The following is a 19,308-nucleotide window of genomic DNA, read 5'->3' as shown; positions in this document are numbered from 1 at the left end:
TGCCACAGAGCAAGTGCTCAACCCTTCCTACTCTCAAGTAGGGCGAGCTCTGCATTCCACGCATTCTTCCACTCCTGTTCTGCGACCACTCCAGTTCCACACAAGCTGGGTTGTACTAGGAATCCTCTCTAAATCATATTCCTCATCTGTTCATTCCTTATTTCTTCCTCCAGGAGCCCACTATCTCTTTGGAGAGCTGTGAATCCTTGCTCTGTATGGTGTGTCAGAGTTGCCAAAGACCTGATGTGTGAGGCTTCTTTGTCTTTTCATAGGCAGGCTGAGCACACAATTTCTTCTCAAATAAATGTGGGGGCAGCTTTTTGAGTGAATGAGACACTACAAATTATTGGGCTGGGACAATAGGCAAAATCAGGACGTGTGGCCACCCTTCGAGGGGAAAGATCTGGGGATACAATAAGAACATCTCTTGGGGTTTGGAACACAAAGGTTGGTGGGTAATGAGACTGATTTACTTTTAGTAGCATCTTTTTCATGATGTCTTCTCTTTGAAGTTCTGGTGCTTTTCTTTCCTGGAGACAACTGGTGTGGCTATGCTGCATTAACATGGGAAAGAGACCCAACACCATGAGAGTGTCTGTTTGGGTCCTAGGACTCATGTGAGCTAGTAGGACTGGTCTCGACAGCAAGAGTGATTGAGGGCACAGCTTTGGGAGTCAGAGGAGACCTGGGCTCAGACGCCAGCTGTGTCTCTTACTGGCTGTACTGCCCTGGACAAGTGGCTTGACCTCTCTGAGCCTCAGTTTCCTCCTTTATGGAATACGGGTCTAGAAGGTGGTTGTGAAGATCCGGTGTGATGATGCAGACGGGGTGCCAGATACATAGTAAGCAACCAATGAATGCCGGCTGTACGTGTTCCCAATTCCAAGATTCGTGCCCTCGGGCATTCGCTGGTGGTGGTGGTGGGAACCAGTGCCAGACAGCTGTATGAACGCTCTCTCCTGGCTACCTGGGCCCCATCTGTTTGCTTCGGGCCGTCAGATAAGGGAGGATGACTTTTCCCTCCTGAGCCACATGTTAGTGAAGCAGTAGAGATAATGCTGCTCTGAGTCCTGATGGGAAGTTGCTGGGGAGCAACTTTACAGTGCTCCTGGCTTGGGGCACTACTCACCTGGTACTTTGTGGCAAACGATTCCCCCTCACGGCCAAGGAACCTGGCTTCCCATACCACCTCCTTGCCCCTGCCCACCATCTCCTTATCTGAATCCTATTCATTTTTCAGGTCTTGGCTCACATCCTGCCTCCCCTGTGAAGATGTCCTGACCCTCCCAGCCTAGAGCCACTGCTCCCTCCTTGAGTCTCAGGATCTCCAAATGTGACGTGGGCATACTGTTTGCAACATCCCCACAAACGGATGGTGATGAGGTAGGAAAGACAGAGTCCATGTAGCATGCTAGGTGCAGTGTCTGGTGCAGGCCTGTGGTGAGTTTCCTGCCTCTTCCTCTTCCTCCCCTCTGACCCCCAGCATGCAGGCATGGCGGCCTTGATCACATGCTGCCTTCTCTTGATAGTCATTGGGGATCATGCCTGTGCTAGTTGTCCCCTCAGTTGCAATGTCACAGACGGTGGGGGCCACATATCCTTCCTCACCTTCCAGCATCCAGCACTACAATAAACGCCATCATAACCATTTTTCATTGGGCACCTTAGAGTACCATGTGGCGGGCACTCGGCTATGTAGGTAATGCACATAAGTGTCATCCTCATTCTTTCCCCTCCTAGCTCTCTTCCAGGATGTGCAGTGATTGATTCTCCTTTGAATTATATCAGACTGATTGGGTCAACCTTTTCCAAGGTCGCATCATGAGTAAATGGACTTGTCAGGCATCAAGTCCTATGCTAGATTCAGTTTCTAGTGAATGCCTGCTAATGGGTGGATGGCAGAAGGGACAGACATAGAGGCCAGAATAGGAGTGCCTGCCCCATGACTTTTACCCGGGAGAGGCAGGCCTGCTTGAGAGAAATCTGTAGGCAATGAAGATATAGGACTCAGTGGGTCCTTGAGCTTAGGAAAGGGGATATAGTCACTCCAGGACAGGGGGATAAATGGAGAGGGGATGGGTCAAGCTAAACCTCAAGGCAGCTGTCCCAGGGAATTCCACAGTGGCTCCAGGATCCCCCAAAATGGTGGCAGATGACCCACCCACTGACCATCCTCGAGGTGAACTGTAGAACAAGCCCGGGTCAAGTGAGCCTTCTTGGAAGAGCTTTGTTAGTCAAAAGATATTTGAATCTCTTGGGAGTCCATGGTGGGCATTTCACTCCCACAGATCCTTGGGAGAGAACCAGGCCACAAGATCACACACGGTACCTATGATGCAACAAGGAGACAGGCTCCACTGTGCTTAAGTGTCCCTTACAAGTAGAAGCCAGAGGAGCTTCACTCAGTGCTATTCAGCCAACGTCTAAGGTCACTGGGGAAGGTCCCAGACACCTTGTGCCAGCATGCCTGGTGCCTTGGAGGGGCTGGTTGGAGGGCTGAGCTCAGCTGGGCCTCTGCACCTCTCCAAGGCCCCTCAGAGCATATCACTCTGGTGTCTCCAGCAGGAAAGGCAGACTTCTTACGTGGCAGCTCAGAGCTTTCAGAAAGCCAGGCAGAGGCCACTCTAGTCCTCTGAAAGGTTACCTCTGGGACAGGCTAAAGTCCACCATTCTCCATGCGTCAAAGCCATCACGGGCCTGTCGGGAGCCCAGAGGGAGGGGCAAACAGACGCAACAAATGCGCCAATGGAAGGAGCATTCAGGAAAGAGCAGCCTTCTTGAGATGCAGCCTATTCAGCACATACTTCTTGAGATGCTGCTGGGTGGCACACACAGAGCATATGCATAAGAAGATGTCCTTTACTCTCTGGGTCAAAGGGGTAGGCTCTGGAATGGTTTTACGTTGGACCTATCGCTAGCAGGGTGACCCCTTCCATTTAGTGGATCCTCCTTCTCCATGCCACAGTGATTGCCCTTAAGTGGCGTGAGGTTTCTAACCATTATAGATGCTCTTTCTCCCTTCTGGGGCCCTGGCCATACATTAACAGACACACGTTATGACAGTAAGGAGAATATGGGGAATCAGTACTTGTTAATAGGAGCTTGACTAGAACCTGGTCTCAATATCTGAACCTCCAGATTTAGGGCTCCCCGAGTGTTCTGAATTCCCTCATCAACCTTCTCCTTCAGGGCTCCCCTAAAATCTGACACTCCAATGACAATCCATACCTCTCTATACAGCCTATGACAGCACACATCTCAGCCTCCTAGAGAGAACAGGTTTGAGGCCACTGGAGGAATTTAGGGAGTGAGAACTGCAGGAGCGACCTTATCCCTCGCTGTTTGAACAAGCACTTTGGGCCAATGGCCATGGCTCAGTAGCTGCAGGGCCTTCATGAACTGAGTTAGTGGAGGGTGGGGCTTTGGCTCCTCTGATTGGACGTTTCCTTCATCCCAAACGATGCGGTAGTTCCACGGCATGAAGGTGGGCATTTCCAGAAAGAAAAGACTACAACCTGGAAAAGAACAGACAGAATCAGATACATTCAAACTAGTTACAGTAATAACTTCAGTTTTTAGGGAGCTTGGAGAGGTATTGGTACTTGAACTTTCTGATGTACTTATGTCATCAAAAACAAATACATTTTGTGGATGGGTGACTGCTAATTTTTTTATATATTATATATATTTTTATATGTTTTATATATCTTTTATAATATATGTATATTTTTTTTATTTATTTTTATTTTTTCTTATTTTAGGGCATCACTTTGTCACCCGGGCTGGAGTACAGTGGCGCCATCTCGGCTCACTGCAGTCTGGACCTCCTGGGTTCAACCGATTCTCCTACCTCAGCCCCAGAAGTGGCTGAGACTGCAGACATGTGGCACTGCGCCTGGCTAATTTTGTGTGGGTGTTTGTGTATTTTTGTATTTTTGGTAGATCAGGAGTTTCCCATGGTGCCTATCCCACCAGGGTCCTGGGTTTCAAGCAAAAAACTGGGTGGCCATTTGGGCAGCACCGAACTAGCTCCAGGGGTTTTTGTTTTGTTTTTCCATACCCCAGTAGTGCCTGGAATGCCAGCAAGACAGAACCATTCACTGCCCTGGAAAGGGGTGCTGAAGCCAGGGAGCCAAGTGGTCTGGCTCGGCGGTTCCCACCCCTACGGAGCCCAGCAAACTAAGATCCACTGGCTTGAAATTCTCACTGATGGCACAGCAGCAGTTTGAGATCGACCTGGGACGCTTGAGCGTGGTGGGGGAGGGGCCTCTGCCATTTCTAAGGCTTGAGTAGGCAGTTTCAACCCCCCAGGGTAAACAAAGCCACCTGGAAGTTCGAACTCATCGTAGCTCAGCAAGGCCGCTGTGGCCAGACTGTCAGATTTTTCCTCTCTGGGCAGGGCATCTCTGAAAAAAATGCAGCAGCCCCAGTCAGGGATTTAGAGATAAAACCCCCATCTCCCTGGGACAGAGCACCTGGGGGAAGGGGTGGCATGGCTGCCACTTCAGCAGACTTAAACGTCCCTACCTGCCGGCTCTGAAGAGAGCAGCGGACCTCCCAGCACAGCGTTTGAGCTCTGCTAAGGGTCAGAATGCCTCCCCAAGTGGGTCCCTGATCCCCGTGTATCCTGACTGGAGACACCTTTCAGTAGGGGCTGACAGACACACCTCATACAGGAGAGCTCTGGCTGGCATATGGCAGGTGACCCTCTGGGATGAAGCTTCCAGAGAAAAAAACAGGCAGCAATCGTTGCTGTTCTGCAGCCTCCGCTGGTGATACCCAGGCAAACAGGGTCTGTAGTGGACCTCTAGCAAACTCCAGCAGATCTGCAGCAGAGGAGCCTGACTTTAAGAAGGAAAACTAAGAAACAGAAAGGAATAGCACATCCATTCAAAGACCCCATCTGAAGGTCCTCAACATCAAAGACCAACAATAGATAAGTCCACAAAGATGGGGAGAAACCAGTGCAAAAAGGCTGAAAATTCCAAAAAACAGAATGCCTCTTCTCCTCCAAAGGATCACAACTCCTTGCTAGCAAGGGAACGAAACTGGATGGAGAATGAGTTTGATGAATTGACAGAAGTAGGCTTCAGAAGGTGGGTAATAACAAACTCCTCCAAGCTAAAGGAGCATGTTAGAACCCAATGCAAGGAAGCTAAGAATCTTGAAAAAAGGTTACACGAATTGCTAACTAGAATAACCAGTTTAGAGAAGAACATAAATGACCTGCTGGTGCCAAAAAACACAGCATGAGAACTTCGTGAAGCATACAGAGGTATCAATAGCCGAATCGATCAAGTGGAAGGAAGGACATCAGTGATTGAAGATAAACTTAATGAAATAAAGCAAGAAGACAAGATTAGAGAAAAAAGAATAAAAAGGAACGAACAAAGCCTCCAAGAAACATAGGACTATGTGAAAAGCCCAAATCTACGTTTGATTGGCGTACCTGAAAGTGATGGGGAGAATGGAACCAAGGTGGAAAACACTCTTCAGGATATTATCCAGGAGAACTTCCCCAACCTTGCAAGGCAGGCCAACATTCAAATTCAGGGAATACAGAGAACACCACAAAGATACTACTCAAGAAGAGCAACCCCAAGACATATAATCATCAGATTCATCATGGTTGAAATGAAAGAAAAAATGTTAAGGGCAGCCAGAGAGAAAGATCGGGTTACCCACAGAGGGAAGCCCATCAGACTAACAGTGGATCTCTCTGAAGAAACCCTACAAGCCAGAAGAGAGTGGGGGCCAATATTCAACATTCTTAAAGAAAATAATTTTCAACCCAGAATTTCATATCCAGGCAAACTAAGCTTCTTAAGCAAAGGAGAAATAAAATCCTTTACAGACAAGTAAATGCTGAGAGATTTTGTCACCAGCAGGCCTGCCTTACAAGAGTTCCTGAAGGAAATATTAAACATGGAAAGGAACAACTGGTACCAGCCACTGAAAAAACATAACAAACTGTAAAGGCCATCGACACTATGAAGAAACTGCATCAACTAACAGGCAAAATAACCAGCTAGCATCATAATGACAGGATCAAATTCACACATAACAACATTAACCTTAAATGTAAGTAAGCTAAATATCCCAATTAAAAGACACAGACTGGCAAATTGGATAAAGAGTCAACACCCATCAGTGTGCTGTATTCAGGAGACCAGACTCACATGCAAAGACACACATAGGCTCAAAATAAAGAGGTGGTGGAGTATTTGCCAAGCAAATGGAAAGCAAAAAAAAAAAAAAAAGGAAATGCAGGAGTTGTGATCCTAATCTCTGATAAAACAGACCTTAAACCAACAAAAATCAAAAGGGACAAAGAAGGGCATTACATAATGGTAAAGGGATCAATGCAACAAGAAGAGCTAAATATCCTAAATATATATGCACCCAACACAGCAGCACCCAGATTCATAAAGCAAGTTCTTAGAGACCTACAAAGAGACTTAGTCTTTCACACAATAATGATGGGAGACTTTCACACTCCACTGTCAATATTAGACAGATCAACGAGACAGAAAATTAACAAGGATATTCAGGACTTGAACTCAGCTCTGGACCAAGTGGACCTAATAGACATCTACAGAACTCTCCACCCCAAATCAACAGAATATACATTCTTCTCAGCACCTCATCACACTTATTCTAAAATTGACCACATTATTGGAAGTAAAACCCTCCTCAGCAAATACAAAAGAATGGAAATCATAACAAAGAGTCTTTCAGACCACAGTGCAATCAAATTAGAACTCAGGATTAAGAAACTCACTCAAAACCGCACAACTACATGGAAACTGAACAACCTGCTCCTGAGGTTGGGTAAATGACGAAATGAAGGCAGAAATAAAGATGTTCTTTGAAACCAATAAGAACAAAGACACAACATACCAGAATCTCTGGGACACATTTAAAGCAATGCGAAGAGGGAAATTTATAGCACTAAATGCCCACAAGAGAAAGCAGGAAAGATCTAAAATCCACACCCTAACATCATAATTAAAAGAACTAGAGAAGCAAGAGCAAACACATTTAAAAGCTAGCAGAAGACAATAAATAACTAAGATCAGAGCAGAACTGAAGGAGATAAAGACACGAAAAACCTTTCAAAAAATCAATGAATCCAGGAGCTGGCTTTTGGAAAAGGTCAACAAAATACATAGACCGCTAGGTAGACTAACAAAGAAGAAAAGAGAGAAGAATCAAATAGAGGCAATAAAAATGATATAGGGGATATCACCACTGATCCCACAGAAATACAAACTATCATCAGAGAATACTATAAACACCTCTATGCACATAAACTAGAAAATCTAGAAGAAATGGATAAATTCCTGGACACACACACCCTCCCAAGTCTAAACCAGTAAGAAGTGGAATCCCTGAATAGGCCAATAACAGGTTCTGAAATTGAGGCAGTAATTAATAGCCTACCAGCCTAAAAAAGTCCAGGGCCAGAGGGAATCACAGCCGAATTCTACCAGAGGTACAAAGGGGAGCTTGTACCATTCCTTCTGAAACTATTCCAAACAATAGAAAAAGAGGGACTCCTCTCTGACTCATTTTATGAGGCCAGCATTATCCTGAAACCAAAACCTGGCGGAGATACAACAACAAAAAAAGAAAATTTCAGACCAATATCCCTGATGCACATCGATGCAAAAATCCTCAATGAAATACTGGCAAACCGAAGCCAGCAGCACATCAAAAAACTTATCCACCACAATGAAGTCAGCTTCATACCTGGGATGCAAGGCTGATCTAACATATGCAAATCAAGAAACGTAATCCATCACATAAACAGAACCATTGATAAACAGCACGTGATTATCTCAATAGATGCAGAAAAGGCCTTCGACAAAATTCAACACCCCATCGTGCTAAAAACTCTCAATAAACTAGGTATTGATGGAACCTATCTCAAAATAATAAGAGCTAGTTATGACAAACCCACAGCCAATATCATACTGAAGGGACAAAAACAGGAAGCATTCCCTTTGAAAATCAGCACAAGACAAGGTTGCCGTCTCTCACCACTCCTATTCAACATAGTATTGCAAGTTCTGACCCAGGGAATCAGGCAAGAGAAGGAAATAAAGCATATTCAATTAGGAAGAAAGGAAGTCAAATTGTCTCTGTTTGCAGATGACATGATTGTATATTTAGAAAACCCCATCGTCTCAGCCCCAAATCTCCTTAAGCTAATAAGCAACTTCAGCAAAGTCTCAGGATACAAAATCAATGTGCAAAAATCACAAGCATTCCTATACACCAATAACAGACAAACAGAGAGCCAAATCATGAGTGAACTCCCATTCACAACTACAACTAAGAGAATAAAAAACCTAGGAATCCAACTTACAAGGGATGTGAAGGACCTCTTCAAGGAGAACTACAAACCACTGCTCAAGGAAATAAGAGAGGACACAAACGGAAAATCACTCCATGCTCCTGGATAGGAAGAATCAACATGGTGAAAATGGCTATACTGCCCAAAATAATTTATAGATTCAATGCTATCCACATCAAGCTACCATTCACTTTCTTCAGAGAACTGGAAAAAACTACTTTAAAGTTCATATGGAACCAAAAAAGAGCCTGCATAGCCAAGACAATTCTAAGCGAAAAGAAGAAAGCTGGAGGCATCATGCTACCTGACTTTGAACGATACTACAAGGCTACAGTAACCAAAACAGCATGATACTGGTACCAAAACAGCATGATACTGGTACCAAAACAGATATATAGACCAATGGAACAGAACAGAGGCCTCAGAAATACCACCACACATCTACAACCATCTGTTCTTTGAAAAACCTGATACAAACAAGCAATGGGGAAAAGATTCCCTATTTAATAAGTGATGCTGGGAAAATGCCCAGCCATATGCAGAGCACTGAAACTGGACCCCTTCCTTACGCCTTATACAAAAATCAACTCAAGGTGGATTAAAGACTTAAACGTAAGACCTAAAACCATAAAAACCCTAGAAGAAAACCAAGGCAATACCATTCAGGACATACGCATGGGCAAAGACTTCATGTCTAGAACATCAAAAGCAATGGCAACAAAAGCCAAAATTGACGAATGGGATCTAATTAAACTAAAGAGCTTCTGCACAGCAAAAGAAACTACCATCAGAGTGAACAGGAAACCTATGGAATGGGAGAAAATGTTTGCAATCTTTCCATCTGATAAAGGGCTAATATCCAGAATCTGCAAAGAACGTAAACAAATTTACAAGAAAAAAACAAACCACTCCATCAAAAAGCGGGCAAAGGATATGAACAGACACTTCTCAAAAGAGGACATTTATGTGGCCAACAAACATATGAAAAAATGCTCATTATCACTTGTCATTGGAGAAATGCAAATCAAAACCACAATCAGATACCATCTCACGATCAGTAAAAAGTCAGGAAACAACAGATGCTGGAGAGGATGTGAAGAAACAGGAACGCTTTTACACTGTTGGTGGGAGGGTAAATTAGTTCAACCATTGTGGAAGACACTGTGGCAATTCTTCAACGATCTAGAACTAGAAATACCATTTGACCCAACAATCCCATTACTGGATATATATCAAAGGATTAAAAATCATTCTACTGTAAAGACACATGCACATGTATGTTTATTGCAGCACTATTCACAATCGCAAAGACTTGCAACCAACCCAAATGTCCATCAATGATAGACTGGATAAAGAAAATGTGGCACATATACATGATGGAATACTATGCAGCCATTAAAAAGGATGTGTTCCTGTCCATTGCAGATATACAGATGAAGCTGGAAACCATCATTCTCAGCAAACTATCACAAGAACAGAAAACCAAACACCACATGTTCTCACTCATAAGTCGGAGTTGAACAATGAGAACACACAGACACAGGGAGGGGAATATCACACACTGGGGCCTGTCGGGGGTTAGGGGGAGAGGGGAGGGATAGTATTAGGAGAAATACCTAATGTAGATGATGGGTTGATGGGTGCAACAAACCACCATGGCACGTGTATACTTCTGTAACAAAACTGCACGTTCTGCACATGTACACCAGAACTTGAAGTGTAAATAAAAAAAGATACACACACACACACACACAGAGAGAGAGAGAGAGACAGAGAGAGAGACAGAGAGAGAGAGGGAGAGAGAGAGAGTTTTAAAGCCTCGGTTCTGTGGAAAAAATTCTCAGCCAACTAAATTTCTCTCTTCTTGCACCCCTGCTAAGCATCTGTGCTCCCTTTGTGTATTTCTCCATTTACTTCTGTCTGTCCCTCCTTTCTCTTGCCAACCCCAATGCCACGTGAGAATACCCAAAACCTTTTTTTTTCCTTTGCAACAGCCTGAGATCCCTTAAGGAAAACACATAAGGCTCCACAAACTCCTTTTGGGGGATAAAACTTAGGTATTTCCTCACAGAACCCCAAAAGCAGCAAGTGGACAGATTCCTCTCAAGTCTAAACCTCTACTCTCTTATAGATGATACCCCTTGACCTCTTCGGCTTTTAGATATACACATTTGTGTGTAGGGAAAAGAGAGGTCAGACTGTCACTGTGTCTATGTAGAAAGGGAAGACATAAGAGACTCCATTTTGAAAAAGACCTGTACTTTAAACAATTGCTTTGCTGAGATGTTGTTAATTTGTAGCTTTGCCCCAGCCACTTTGCCCTAGGCAGTTTGACCCAACCTGGAGCTCACAAAAACATGTGTTGTGTAAAAATCAAGGTTTAAGGGATCTAGGGCTGTGCAGGACGTGCCTTGTTAACAAAATGTTTACAAGCACTATACTTGGTAAAAGTCATCGCTATTCTCTAGTCTCAATAAACCAGGGGCACAATGCACTGTGGAAAGCCGCAGGGACCTCTGCCCTTGAAAGCGGGGTATTGTCCAAGGTTTCTCCCCATGTGATAGTCTGAAATATGGCCTCGTGGCATGAGAAAGACCTGATCGTCCCCCAACCCGACACCTGTAAAGGGTCTGTGCTGAGGTGGATTAGTAAAAGAGGAAAGCTTCTTGCAGTTGAGATAGAGGAAGGCCACTGTCTCCTGCCTGCCCCTGGGAACTGAATGTCTCGGTATAAAATCCGATTGTACATTTGTTCAATTCTGAGATAGGAGAAAAGCTGCCCTGTGGCTGCAGTCGAGACATGTTTGCAGTAACGCTGCCTTGTTATTCTTTACTCCGCTGAGAGGTTTGGGTGGAGAGAAACATAAATCTGGCCTATGTGCAGATCCAGGCATAGTGGCTTCCCTTGAACTTAATTATGATATAGATTCTTTTGCTCACCTGTTTTTTGCTGACCTTCTCCTTATTATCACCCTGCTCACCTACTACATTCCTTTTTGCTGAAATAATGAAAATAATAATCAATAAAAACTGAGGGAACTCAGAGGCCGGTGCAGGTCCTTGGTGTGCTGAGCACCGGTCCCCTGGGCCCACTATTGTTTCTCTATACTTTGTCTCTGTGTCTTATTTCTTTTCTCAGTCTCTCGTCCCACCTGACTAGAAATGCCCACAGTTGTGGAGGAGAAGGTCACCCCTTCATGTGTGCATGTAAATTTTATATATTATGCCTACATATATTTATATGTCTATACATATGTCTATATATTGGCTACTCATGGTACCAAATGAATTTAAACATAAATGAGTATTCATAAATTAAATAACTAGGCCAAATACTTCTCAAGTTCACGAGACCTCAGTAAACTATGGTAAATTCGAACACTTGTAAAAGTATTGGTAAATCAAATGAAAAATGTTGTGAAACTTAAATTAGACAGTTTGAGTCTACTGGTCAGATACTGTCTCTATCAGATGTCTTAAGGTCATTAAACAGTTACTTCTGTAATACTTTTGATACCCACTTGTCTGGGAACTTATGCCTTTAAATTTAAACCTTTAGAGGTCCGTGGGGAGGCCTGACTCCAGGCATTGCCCTTTGTCCTGGGCTCTACATCTGATACATAAGTAAAATTACTTACCTCCTGGGTTATTCAAGAATAATCAGGGCTACTGAGAGTTAACATTATAGTAAACATGTACAATTAAAATTTCTGGATATAAGAGAAACAATTTTATGTACAAGGTATATATAAAAAGCAGCTTGAGTTTTTGTAATTTACTAAAGGTCATAAAAAGGAATGGGAGTGTAGGTTGTGTGAGGAAATGTACTGTTGCCTAGTTCAAAAGTTATGAAGAACTGTTTTAAATTTAAAAATAAAATAAAATAACTAAGACAAAGTGAAAAAGGGGAATAAAACCTTATAAGGCTTTATTAAAAATCTTACCTTGTGGTCAAACGAACTGAAATTGAATGTATTTATTTAAAAGATTTTAGGAAAATTAGCTTTGGCGTTAAGAATACACTAATGTGAAGGTAAAATTTGGGAATAGGTAGTAAAAGATTTTTGTTTACCTTTTACATAAACACACAAAAACAGAGGAGGGAGGGAGAGAGAGAGACAGATTCATTTGACCTCATGTCTTCCTTATCAGTTCTGATGATTGTTTGGGAAACCCAGCCTCGCCTTCATCAAACAGTAAAGGTTTATGCTTTTCAAAATCTTTAATTCATCATTTTGCATAAATAAATGACCGTTATTTTACAGAGAATTCCTGCCTCAGCATGAGTCATACCTGGAGACTCACCCGTTCCAGATATAGAAGGCTTTCAGATGAGATGTTGGAGAGCTGATTTCAGAGTGGGTTAACACTGTGGGAATGCTGTGATGAAATGAATGCATTTTCTATGTGAGGACATTAATTTGGGCAGGGGAGTGGATGCAGAAGATGTATTAGTATGCACGGAGTTGTGTCTCCATAAAATTCACATGTAGAAGTCGTGGCCCCCAGTGTTTTAGAATGTGACCTTATTTGGAGTGAGTCTCTACATGGGTATCCGGTTAAAGTGAAGTTATGAGGGTTGACCCTACCCAATAGGATTGGTCTCCTTATAAAAAGGTGACAATTAGCATCCAGAGCTATGAGATAAAAAATAAATAGTGTTGAAATCAGCCAGTCTGTGGAATACTTTTGCAGAGATGCCCTGCCCAGAGAGGAGAAATCTGACAGTTTGGCCACAGCGGCCTTGCTGAGCTGCAGTGGTCTCTGCCCAGTTCCAACTTCCTGAGCTGCTTTTTTTACACTGTAACCAAACTGCCTACTCAAGCCTCAGCAATGGTAGACCCCCCTCCACCCACCAAACTCGAGAATCCCAGGTCGATCTCAGACTGTGGCTGTGCTGCAGTGAGAATTTCAAGCCAGTGGATCTTAGTTTGCTGTGCTTCGTGGGGGTGGGACCTGCTGAAGCAGACCACTTGGCTCCCTGGCTTCAGCACCCCTTTCCAGGGGAGCGAATGTTTCCAGGTGCCACTGGGGTATTGAAAAAAAAAAAAACCCTCCGGCAGCTAGTTCGGTGTCTGCCCAAATGGCCACCCAGTTTTGTGCTTCAAACCCAGGGCCCTGGTGGGGTAGGCACTGGGGGAGACTCCGGGTATGTGGGTTTCGAAGACTGTGGGTGAAGCACAGTATCTGGGCCAGAGTACACGGTTCTTCAGGGTCAGTCCCTCACGGCTTCCCCTGGGTAGGGGAGAAAATTCCCCAACCTCTTGCACTTCGCAGGTGAGGTGAAGCCCTACCCTGCTTCGGCTTGCCCTCCGTGGGCTGCACCCACAGTCCAACCAGTCCCAATGAGATGAACAGTGTACGTCAGTTGGAAATGCAGAAATCACCCACTTTCTACATCAATCTCAATGGGAGCTGCAGACCGGAGCTGCTCCTATTCAGTCATCATGCAAGCAAATCAACACGTGTGTGTATCTTAAGTATTAACATATATTGAGTTGATTTTTGACTATCAAGCTCTTAAAAAATCCTTAGAAATTTCTTCTTATTAGATTTTAACCAGGGCAAACAGCTGATATTTCTGGCTTTTGGCCTTTTGTTGTTTGCTTTGTTATCTGTAAAGGTACATTTCCAGTTAAGTTTATCCAAGACTGTGACTTAACCTGGGATGCACAAGGTGTCTGCAAAGAGGGGGAAAGTAGTTTCACAAGATCCAGAACTGACCCAAACCCCAGAGACAGCCCAAAGAGAAAAGGAAGTTTTGCTAGGCATTAACAGGATACAGCCCACATGTTTGTCTCACCAAATTTTCTAGGGTCTTAGATTTTCAGCTGTCTACACACAATGACCAAAGGGGCTCATGTGCCCTTGTCGCAGATGGAAAAATACAGGAAATCAAAAGCAATCCAAGGAAGGGAAAAGGTCAATAAGAAATAGGTACTTCCCAAAAGTCACACAAATGTTAAACCGAGAGGGGCTGGTTTCCTGACCAGGAATGCAACCCATGGCGTCGAGGTGAAAGCAAATAATTTGAACTCAAAGGCCACAAGGTGGAGTGGCCTTTTTTGTTATTCTCACAGGGGCAGTTTGAGCAGACTCAGGAGTTTAACTTTGCTTAGGTTGAACTTTTTGCTCTCTACTTTTGTCAAGAAAAGTTTTAAGGCTAGCTCTCATACCTTTATGTGTCTTTTTATACATTTAACCTTTCTATCAATTGGTTAGAATAATTCATCTCTAAAATCCCTTTTATATAATTGAGAAGGCTAATTTAAAGGTTAGATCTTTTGGCCATTGACAAATAGGATTCTCAATAGCGTACTGAATTTCAATAGTGACTGGACGCAATAGCCTCTTCAGAGAAGAAGTAATCCCAAAGATTCCCCATTTTCAGAGATAGCCTATGATAGCAAATAACTCCTGAGATTGCAGTTTGCCAGCACTCGCTAGCTAGACCAGTAGTCCCTAACCTTTCCGGCACCAGGGACCAGTTTCATGGAGGTCAAATTTTCCATGGACATTGGGGCATTAGGGGGATGGTTTTGGGATGATTCAAGGGCATTACATTTATTGTGCATTTTATTTTTATTATTATTACATTGTAATACATAATGAAATAATTATACAACTCATCATACTGTAGAATCAGTGGGAGGCCTGAGCTTGTTTTACCGCAACTAGATGTTCTCACCTGGGGGTGATGGGAGAGGGTGACATATCATCAGGCATTAGATTCCCATAAGGAGTGTGCAACCCAACCTAAGATCCCTCGTATGTTCAGTTCTCCATAGGCTTCACGCTTCTATGAGACTCTAATGCAGCTGATCTGACAGGATGCGGAGCTCAGGCGGTAAAGCCAGCAATGGGTGGTGGCTGTAAATATAGATGAAGCTTCCCTTGCTCGCTGCTGCTCACCTCCTGCTGTATGGTCCAGCTCCTAAGAGGTCCCGGTCCTGTATCGTTCCCTGGATTATGGGTTGGTGATCCCTGCCCTAGGCAATAAAGTTAGAGATGACAAAGCCCCTTCTGGATGGGACTTCTTCTGAGAGCTTCGCACATTTGGAACAAAACATAATCTCTCTGATTCCCAGCGAAGAGACTTCTTAGACCAGACACCTGCTGTGACTCAAACATCACTTCCCCTGCATGGTGGAGAGCAAGAGAGAGTGTTTCCTCTTGCTCACAAATCAAGCTCTCAAGAACACAGATCAAGATGAGAGGGAATTTCTCCCTGTAACCCTCTCTATGAAAAACACAGAAAGACAAAGACAAAGGAACGCACCATTTCTGGCAGGAAAGAGATCAAACAATATGAATATTCACACCACAAGTAGTGCAAAGTGTACCAGAATCGGTACATCCAGACTTGTCACACACAGACTTTTTTTCTCCCAGGTATGAAAACTTGTAGAGGGACAAACAGAGAGATTTGTTTTCTACCATCTGCCCAACTGGGATGCACCAAGAGAGAACCTGGGAACCTGACTGGTAAGAAATTCTCACCCTTTTGTCAGCTTGTCAGGTTCCTGCATTCCCTTAGCTGTGGGTTCAAGAAGAGCAGGCTGGCTTTGGTGACCCTGCTCGCTATGCCAAACTGTCTGAAGGTTTGCTGAGAAATCCACTGGCAAAAGGCAGATTCACAGGAGAAAAGGCATACAAATTTAACGTCTATACACGTGAGCCTTTAGAATAGGGCAGAAAGATACAGAGGAAATTGTCTATTTGTATGCTCAGGTTCAACAAAGTATGGGCAGTCCTGTAGAAATAGGATGGGATGAAAAGGCTATGATCTAATGCCAATAGGCTGAGTGGGGAAACTTGGCAGGGCCTGTCTGTCTAGACTGTGCTTGGCCTCTCTGAGCACACGTTTCTTCCTCCTGAGCATGGGACAGGACCCTCTGTGTAATGGCCATCTTGTGAACTGCAGTCAAACAAGGTAGGTCAGATCATCTCCATATGGCCAGTGTTACACACACACACAAAAAAAGGTGGAAGAAAAATTAGAATACAATTTTTGGGTTTTGTGACTATCTTTAGAAAAAAGGGCTTCTGGTTTCTAGGAACCACCTTGGGGAAGAGGGATTCTGGTCTGTACAGTATGCTCTGGGGGCAGAATGGGACTGAGAGACAGGAGGACCGGGAAGGTCACAGAAAATCTGTTATATCTGGGACTACTTCTGAGACCTTCATTTTGGGACATTGTGCTCTGACCTCTAACACTAGAAATCAGCTTCATGTGTAGGTTCATCACTTACAGTTTCTACTTCTCTCAAAAACATTAAGAACACAATACTGCCCAATTCTTGGCCGCTGTAAATCCAGGATCACCTTTCCTCAAGCTTCCAATAACATCTTCTGAGTTTCTGTCTGATAACTCACCACAAGCACCTTTAACACTCATAGTTCTAGCAACATATCAGTGATCATCATATATGTATTCTCTAAGTCAGAGACTCTTTCTCTACAGAAAATAATTCTGTCTAAACCGTCATTTGAATTGCATTTGGCCTCCACATTTCCCCCAGCTGTCTCCTTAAGGCACTCTAGGCTTATCGTGTCATGTATGTCAAAACATTTTCAGCCTCAATCCTCAACCTAGTTCCAACCTGCTTCCAGTCTTTCAGGCGTTGGTTATCGAATTGCCCCACTGCATGGCAAATGGAATCCGTATTAGTTTTGTTTGTTATTCTGTCAATATACCACACACCTGGTGGCTTAAACAGCAAAAATTTATTGGTCATAGTTCTGGAGGATGGAAGTCCCACTGAAAGTGTCAGTTGGGTTTGTTCCTTTTGAGTAGAAAGAGGGAAAGATCTTTTCCAGGGATCTCTCCTTAGCTTGTAGATGGCCCACTTCTCCCTATGGCATTTCACATTTTCTTCCCTGTACGCATGTCTCCATTTCTGAATTTCCCCTTTTGATAGGCAAAATGCATGATAGCCATTTTGGGTTAGAGCCCACCCTAATGAATGTAATTTAACTTGAATACCCCAGTAAAGAAACCATCTTTAAGTAGAATAGAGATGAGAGGTTAGGAGTCCAATTCATGTATCTGGCATGGCAGGGGCAGCAGGGGACACAACTGAACCCATAGGACATAGGAATCCTGAGTTGTAGGTGTGAATATCTCCTGCCTCTTCCAGTATGTTAAGAGAAGACTGGTGACTGATGAATGGAAATAAGATGTTCCCTACCCATGTTTTTTCAAGTCTACTTGAATGTTGAGTAATTTTACTATACATATATTTGCATATATTATATATATATATATATATACACATTTGTCTCTTCCCAGCTCAAAGGGGAGAGAAGATACTCTGTGATTTCAACCCTCAGAAATGTATGACCATTTGCTTTAAAGTCCTAGATTTGGCTAATTTTGTCAAGTGCTTCATTTGCACTTTTATAATGACTTGTAAACTCCATCATTCAATACCATGTACAAACCTGTAAGGGACATCACTGTCAGCTAAACCATGTGACCAATGTTGGATAGTCTCCAAAAATAAACATTTTTCTGTAGCCCATCAGAAGGAGCTTAGCACCCTCCAGGAGAGACAAAACAGAAAGGTTCTTTGACTTTTGTATACCCCTGTGACCTCAAGTAAATGAATGGGGGTAAGTGAGGATACTAGGGGAAGCATCCCTGAGTAGCCCAGGCATGAAGGGCGCAATGCTTGATCGAAGAGTGGGAATAAATGTGTGTATTTTTAAGGCCTAAATCACAAGAACTCTGGTGGGACATATTACCTTCAGGACTCTTCTTGGGATCATGAGGGTGAGGATCTAGGATAAAGAGCCACCTCAGAAGAATCATTACTTACTTTTATGCTGCTGAATTAAACAAATATCATGAAAAGACTTGGAAAAACATTTTTTTTCCTAAGTAGACCAGGAGAAACTACCACAATTCAACTGCAAGTCAATCTTTCTGGGTGGTGCCTTGAGTTTGTCTTAAACTTTTGGAAGCCAAAGGATCTCTGCGGACATGTGCACACTTCCAAAACAGAACTCTGCACATCAGAGGAAAAAAAAATACCATTTCTCTACAAATCACTTGATTTCTATCATGCTCATAGCTGCTGCTTCAAAGTGCCAGTGTTTGTCCATACAATATTCAAAAATGCATCAGAAGTGGGCTGTTGACTTGAAGCCTAGAAGCTCAAAGCTGACTGACACTAATGAAATTTAGGAATGAGATGGGGGAAATGGGGTTTGATGCTGAAGATCCAAGGTGAGGTGAGGACATCTGATTGTCCACTTCAGTGGGTGCAGGAGGAAAAAGGATACCTATGGAGCATTAATGATCTGATGGTGAGGTTTACGGAAAAGACAACCTAAAAGGAAATGGCTTTCCTGCTTCTGTAATAAGGTATAACCATCAGCCTAGAAAACAGATGTATTAATATGACAAACGTAACCCACCAGGTTGTTTTTTTACAACAGGACCCATATTATGGAAGTCATTTAAATATCTAGGGCCCGGCCCAGTGCCTGTAATTCTACCACTTTAGGAGTCCGAGGCGGGTGAATCAATTGAGTTCAGGAGTTCGAGATCAGCCTGGGCAACATGGAGAAACCTGTCTCTACCAAAAATACAAAAACACATACACACACAAAAAAATTAGCCAGGTGTAGTGACACATGCCTGCAGTCTCGGCTTCTTCTGGGGCTGAGATAGGAGAATCGCTTGAACCCAGGATGTCCAGGCTGCAGAGAGCCAAGATGGCACCACCGTACTCCAGCCCGGGTGACAAAGGGAGACGCTACCATAAAAATATATACATATATATATATATATATATATATATATATAGAGAGAGAGAGAGAGAGAGAGAGAGAGAGACAGAGAGAGAGAGAATAAATATCTTAGCAATCACATATCCACAAAATGTATTTGTTTTTGATGACGTAAGTACATCACAACCTTCAAGAACCAATACCTCTCCAATC

This window comes from Symphalangus syndactylus, chromosome X, assembly GCF_028878055.3.
Source record: "Symphalangus syndactylus isolate Jambi chromosome X, NHGRI_mSymSyn1-v2.1_pri, whole genome shotgun sequence".
Taxonomy (NCBI): domain Eukaryota; kingdom Metazoa; phylum Chordata; class Mammalia; order Primates; family Hylobatidae; genus Symphalangus; species Symphalangus syndactylus.
This window is presented reverse-complemented; position numbering follows the sequence as displayed.